Genomic DNA, 6,630 nt, shown 5'->3' on the forward strand with positions numbered 1-6,630 from the left:
GAGCGAATAGACCAAGTTATGTCTCAAATTGCACAAAAACGTGAAAAGCTCCTCTATGGAGAGAGTTGAGCAATTCCAAAGCATCAATGTGGACCGTTGTACTCTATTTAGTTCTTAAAGTCTAACTTGCTAGTTGAGCCTTCGTGCCACGTTTCGTAAGGTAAAGGCGAATAGACCAAGTTATGTCTCAAATTGCACAAAAACGTGAAAAGCTCCTCTATGGAGAGAGTTGAGCAATTCCAAAGCATCAATGTGGACCGTTGTACTCTATTTAGTGCTCTTAAAAGTCTAACTTGCTAGTTGAGCCTTCGTGCCACGTTTCGTAAGGTAAAGAGCGAATAGACCAAGTTATGTCTCAAATTGCACAAAAACGTGAAAAGCTCCTCTATGGAGAGAGTTGAGCAATTCCAAAGCATCAATGTGGACCGTTGTACTCTATTTAGTGCTCTTAAAGTCTAACTTGCTAGTTGAGCCTTCGTGCCACGTTTCGTAAGGTAAAGACGCGAATAGACCAAGTTATGTCTCAAATTGCACAAAAACGTGAAAAGCTCCTCTATGGAGAGAGTTGAGCAATTCCAAAGCATCAATGTGGACCGTTGTACTCTATTTAGTGCTCTTAAAAGTCTAACTTGCTAGTTGAGCCTTCGTGCCACGTTTCGTAAGGTAAAGACGCGAATAGACCAAGTTATGTCTCAAATTGCACAAAAACGTGAAAAGCTCCTCTATGGAGAGAGTTGAGCAATTCCAAAGCATCAATGTGGACCGTTGTACTCTATTTAGTGCTCTTAAAAGTCTAACTTGCTAGTTGAGCCTTCGTGCCACGTTTCGTAAGGTAAAGACGCGAATAGACCAAGTTATGTCTCAAATTGCACAAAAACGTGAAAAGCTCCTCTATGGAGAGAGTTGAGCAATTCCAAAGCATCAATGTGGACCGTTGTACTCTATTTAGTGCTCTTAAAGTCTAACTTGCTAGTTGAGCCTTCGTGCCACGTTTCGTAAGGTAAAGACGCGAATAGACCAAGTTATGTCTCAAATTGCACAAAAACGTGAAAAGCTCCTCTATGGAGAGAGTTGAGCAATTCCAAAGCATCAATGTGGACCGTTGTACTCTATTTAGTGCTCAAAGTCTAACTTGCTAGTTGAGCCTTCGTGCCACGTTTCGTAAGGTAAAGAGCGAATAGACCAAGTTATGTCTCAAATTGCACAAAAACGTGAAAAGCTCCTCTATGGAGAGAGTTGAGCAATTCCAAAGCATCAATGTGGACCGTTGTACTCTATTTAGTGCTCTTAAAAGTCTAACTTGCTAGTTGAGCCTTCGTGCCACGTTTCGTAAGGTAAAGACGCGAATAGACCAAGTTATGTCTCAAATTGCACAAAAACGTGAAAAGCTCCTCTATGGAGAGAGTTGAGCAATTCCAAAGCATCAATGTGGACCGTTGTACTCTATTTAGTGCTCTTAAAAGTCTAACTTGCTAGTTGAGCCTTCGTGCCACGTTTCGTAAGGTAAAGACGCGAATAGACCAAGTTATGTCTCAAATTGCACAAAAACGTGAAAAGCTCCTCTATGGAGAGAGTTGAGCAATTCCAAAGCATCAATGTGGACCGTACTCTATTTAGTGCTCTTAAAAGTCTAACTTGCTAGTTGAGCCTTCGTGCCACGTTTCGTAAGGTAAAGACGCGAATAGACCAAGTTATGTCTCAAATTGCAAAAAACGTGAAAAGCTCCTCTATGGAGAGAGTTGAGCAATTCCAAAGCATCAATGTGGACCGTTGTACTCTATTTAGTGCTCTTAAAAGTCTAACTTGCTAGTTGAGCCTTCGTGCCACGTTTCGTAAGGTAAAGACGCGAATAGACCAAGTTATGTCTCAAATTGCACAAAAACGTGAAAAGCTCCTCTATGGAGAGAGTTGAGCAATTCCAAAGCATCAATGTGGACCGTTGTACTCTATTTAGTGCTCTTAAAGTCTAACTTGCTAGTTGAGCCTTCGTGCCACGTTTCGTAAGGTAAAGACGCGAATAGACCAAGTTATGTCTCAAATTGCAAAAACGTGAAAAGCTCCTCTATGGAGAGAGTTGAGCAATTCCAAAGCATCAATGTGGACCGTTGTACTCTATTTAGTGCTCTTAAAGTCTAACTTGCTAGTTGAGCCTTCGTGCCACGTTTCGTAAGGTAAAGACGCGAATAGACCAAGTTATGTCTCAAATTGCAAAAAACGTGAAAAGCTCCTCTATGGAGAGAGTTGAGCAATTCCAAAGCATCAATGTGGACCGTTGTACTCTATTTAGTGCTCTTAAAAGTCTAACTTGCTAGTTGAGCCTTCGTGCCACGTTTCGTAAGGTAAAGACGCGAATAGACCAAGTTATGTCTCAAATTGCACAAAAACGTGAAAAGCTCCTCTATGGAGAGAGTTGAGCAATTCCAAAGCATCAATGTGGACCGTTGTACTCTATTTAGTGCTCTTAAAAGTCTAACTTGCTAGTTGAGCCTTCGTGCCACGTTTCGTAAGGTAAAGACGCGAATAGACCAAGTTATGTCTCAAATTGCACAAAACGTGAAAAGCTCCTCTATGGAGAGAGTTGAGCAATTCCAAAGCATCAATGTGGACCGTTGTACTCTATTTAGTGCTCTTAAAAGTCTAACTTGCTAGTTGAGCCTTCGTGCCACGTTTCGTAAGGTAAAGACGCGAATAGACCAAGTTATGTCTCAAATTGCACAAAAACGTGAAAAGCTCCTCTATGGAGAGAGTTGAGCAATTCCAAAGCATCAATGTGGACCGTTGTACTCTATTTAGTGCTCTTAAAAGTCTAACTTGCTAGTTGAGCCTTCGTGCCACGTTTCGTAAGGTAAAGACGCGAATAGACCAAGTTATGTCTCAAATTGCACAAAAACGTGAAAAGCTCCTCTATGGAGAGAGTTGAGCAATTCCAAAGCATCAATGTGGACCGTTGTACTCTATTTAGTGCTCTTAAAAGTCTAACTTGCTAGTTGAGCCTTCGTGCCACGTTTCGTAAGGTAAAGACGCGAATAGACCAAGTTATGTCTCAAATTGCAAAAAACGTGAAAAGCTCCTCTATGGAGAGAGTTGAGCAATTCCAAAGCATCAATGTGGACCGTTGTACTCTATTTAGTGCTCTTAAAAGTCTAACTTGCTAGTTGAGCCTTCGTGCCACGTTTCGTAAGGTAAAGACGCGAATAGACCAAGTTATGTCTCAAATTGCAAAAACGTGAAAAGCTCCTCTATGGAGAGAGTTGAGCAATTCCAAAGCATCAATGTGGACCGTTGTACTCTATTTAGTGCTCTTAAAAGTCTAACTTGCTAGTTGAGCCTTCGTGCCACGTTTCGTAAGGTAAAGACGCGAATAGACCAAGTTATGTCTCAAATTGCACAAAAACGTGAAAAGCTCCTCTATGGAGAGAGTTGAGCAATTCCAAAGCATCAATGTGGACCGTTGTACTCTATTTAGTGCTCTTAAAAGTCTAACTTGCTAGTTGAGCCTTCGTGCCACGTTTCGTAAGGTAAAGACGCGAATAGACCAAGTTATGTCTCAAATTGCACAAAAACGTGAAAAGCTCCTCTATGGAGAGAGTTGAGCAATTCCAAAGCATCAATGTGGACCGTTGTACTCTATTTAGTGCTCTTAAAAGTCTAACTTGCTAGTTGAGCCTTCGTGCCACGTTTCGTAAGGTAAAGACGCGAATAGACCAAGTTATGTCTCAAATTGCACAAAAACGTGAAAAGCTCCTCTATGGAGAGAGTTGAGCAATTCCAAAGCATCAATGTGGACCGTTGTACTCTATTTAGTGCTCTTAAAAGTCTAACTTGCTAGTTGAGCCTTCGTGCCACGTTTCGTAAGGTAAAGACGCGAATAGACCAAGTTATGTCTCAAATTGCACAAAAACGTGAAAAGCTCCTCTATGGAGAGAGTTGAGCAATTCCAAAGCATCAATGTGGACCGTTGTACTCTATTTAGTGCTCTTAAAAGTCTAACTTGCTAGTTGAGCCTTCGTGCCACGTTTCGTAAGGTAAAGACGCGAATAGACCAAGTTATGTCTCAAATTGCAAAAACGTGAAAAGCTCCTCTATGGAGAGAGTTGAGCAATTCCAAAGCATCAATGTGGACCGTTGTACTCTATTTAGTGCTCTTAAAAGTCTAACTTGCTAGTTGAGCCTTCGTGCCACGTTTCGTAAGGTAAAGACGCGAATAGACCAAGTTATGTCTCAAATTGCACAAAAACGTGAAAAGCTCCTCTATGGAGAGAGTTGAGCAATTCCAAAGCATCAATGTGGACCGTTGTACTCTATTTAGTGCTCTTAAAAGTCTAACTTGCTAGTTGAGCCTTCGTGCCACGTTTCGTAAGGTAAAGAGGCGAATAGACCAAGTTATGTCTCAAATTGCACAAAAACGTGAAAAGCTCCTCTATGGAGAGAGTTGAGCAATTCCAAAGCATCAATGTGGACCGTTGTACTCTATTTAGTGCTCTTAAAAGTCTAACTTGCTAGTTGAGCCTTCGTGCCACGTTTCGTAAGGTAAAGAGGCGAATAGACCAAGTTATGTCTCAAATTGCACAAAAACGTGAAAAGCTCCTCTATGGAGAGAGTTGAGCAATTCCAAAGCATCAATGTGGACCGTTGTACTCTATTTAGTGCTCTTAAAGTCTAACTTGCTAGTTGAGCCTTCGTGCCACGTTTCGTAAGGTAAAGACGCGAATAGACCAAGTTATGTCTCAAATTGCACAAAAACGTGAAAAGCTCCTCTATGGAGAGAGTTGAGCAATTCCAAAGCATCAATGTGGACCGTTGTACTCTATTTAGTGCTCTTAAAAGTCTAACTTGCTAGTTGAGCCTTCGTGCCACGTTTCGTAAGGTAAAGACGCGAATAGACCAAGTTATGTCTCAAATTGCAAAAACGTGAAAAGCTCCTCTATGGAGAGAGTTGAGCAATTCCAAAGCATCAATGTGGACCGTTGTACTCTATTTAGTGCTCTTAAAAGTCTAACTTGCTAGTTGAGCCTTCGTGCCACGTTTCGTAAGGTAAAGACGCGAATAGACCAAGTTATGTCTCAAATTGCACAAAAACGTGAAAAGCTCCTCTATGGAGAGAGTTGAGCAATTCCAAAGCATCAATGTGGACCGTTGTACTCTATTTAGTGCTCTTAAAAGTCTAACTTGCTAGTTGAGCCTTCGTGCCACGTTTCGTAAGGTAAAGACGCGAATAGACCAAGTTATGTCTCAAATTGCACAAAAACGTGAAAAGCTCCTCTATGGAGAGAGTTGAGCAATTCCAAAGCATCAATGTGGACCGTTGTACTCTATTTAGTTCTTAAAGTCTAACTTGCTAGTTGAGCCTTCGTGCCACGTTTCGTAAGGTAAAGACGCGAATAGACCAAGTTATGTCTCAAATTGCAAAAAACGTGAAAAGCTCCTCTATGGAGAGAGTTGAGCAATTCCAAAGCATCAATGTGGACCGTTGTACTCTATTTAGTGCTCTTAAAAGTCTAACTTGCTAGTTGAGCCTTCGTGCCACGTTTCGTAAGGTAAAGACGAATAGACCAAGTTATGTCTCAAATTGCACAAAAACGTGAAAAGCTCCTCTATGGAGAGAGTTGAGCAATTCCAAAGCATCAATGTGGACCGTTGTACTCTATTTAGTGCTCTTAAAAGTCTAACTTGCTAGTTGAGCCTTCGTGCCACGTTTCGTAAGGTAAAGACGCGAATAGACCAAGTTATGTCTCAAATTGCACAAAAACGTGAAAAGCTCCTCTATGGAGAGAGTTGAGCAATTCCAAAGCATCAATGTGGACCGTTGTACTCTATTTAGTGCTCTTAAAAGTCTAACTTGCTAGTTGAGCCTTCGTGCCACGTTTCGTAAGGTAAAGACGCGAATAGACCAAGTTATGTCTCAAATTGCACAAAAACGTGAAAAGCTCCTCTATGGAGAGAGTTGAGCAATTCCAAAGCATCAATGTGGACCGTTGTACTCTATTTAGTGCTCTTAAAAGTCTAACTTGCTAGTTGAGCCTTCGTGCCACGTTTCGTAAGGTAAAGACGCGAATAGACCAAGTTATGTCTCAAATTGCACAAAAACGTGAAAAGCTCCTCTATGGAGAGAGTTGAGCAATTCCAAAGCATCAATGTGGACCGTTGTACTCTATTTAGTGCTCTTAAAAGTCTAACTTGCTAGTTGAGCCTTCGTGCCACGTTTCGTAAGGTAAAGACGCGAATAGACCAAGTTATGTCTCAAATTGCACAAAAACGTGAAAAGCTCCTCTATGGAGAGAGTTGAGCAATTCCAAAGCATCAATGTGGACCGTTGTACTCTATTTAGTGCTCTTAAAAGTCTAACTTGCTAGTTGAGCCTTCGTGCCACGTTTCGTAAGGTAAAGAGGCGAATAGACCAAGTTATGTCTCAAATTGCTCAAAAACGTGAAAAGCTCCTCTATGGAGAGAGTTGAGCAATTCCAAAGCATCAATGTGGACCGTTGTACTCTATTTAGTGCTCTTAAAGTCTAACTTGCTAGTTGAGCCTTCGTGCCACGTTTCGTAAGGTAAAGAGGCGAATAGACCAAGTTATGTCTCAAATTGCACAAAAACGTGAAAAGCTCCTCTATGGAGAGAGTTGAGCAATTC

This window comes from Tripterygium wilfordii, chromosome 4 (assembly GCF_013401445.1).
Source record: "Tripterygium wilfordii isolate XIE 37 chromosome 4, ASM1340144v1, whole genome shotgun sequence".
In the NCBI taxonomy this organism is placed as follows: Eukaryota; Viridiplantae; Streptophyta; class Magnoliopsida; order Celastrales; family Celastraceae; genus Tripterygium; species Tripterygium wilfordii.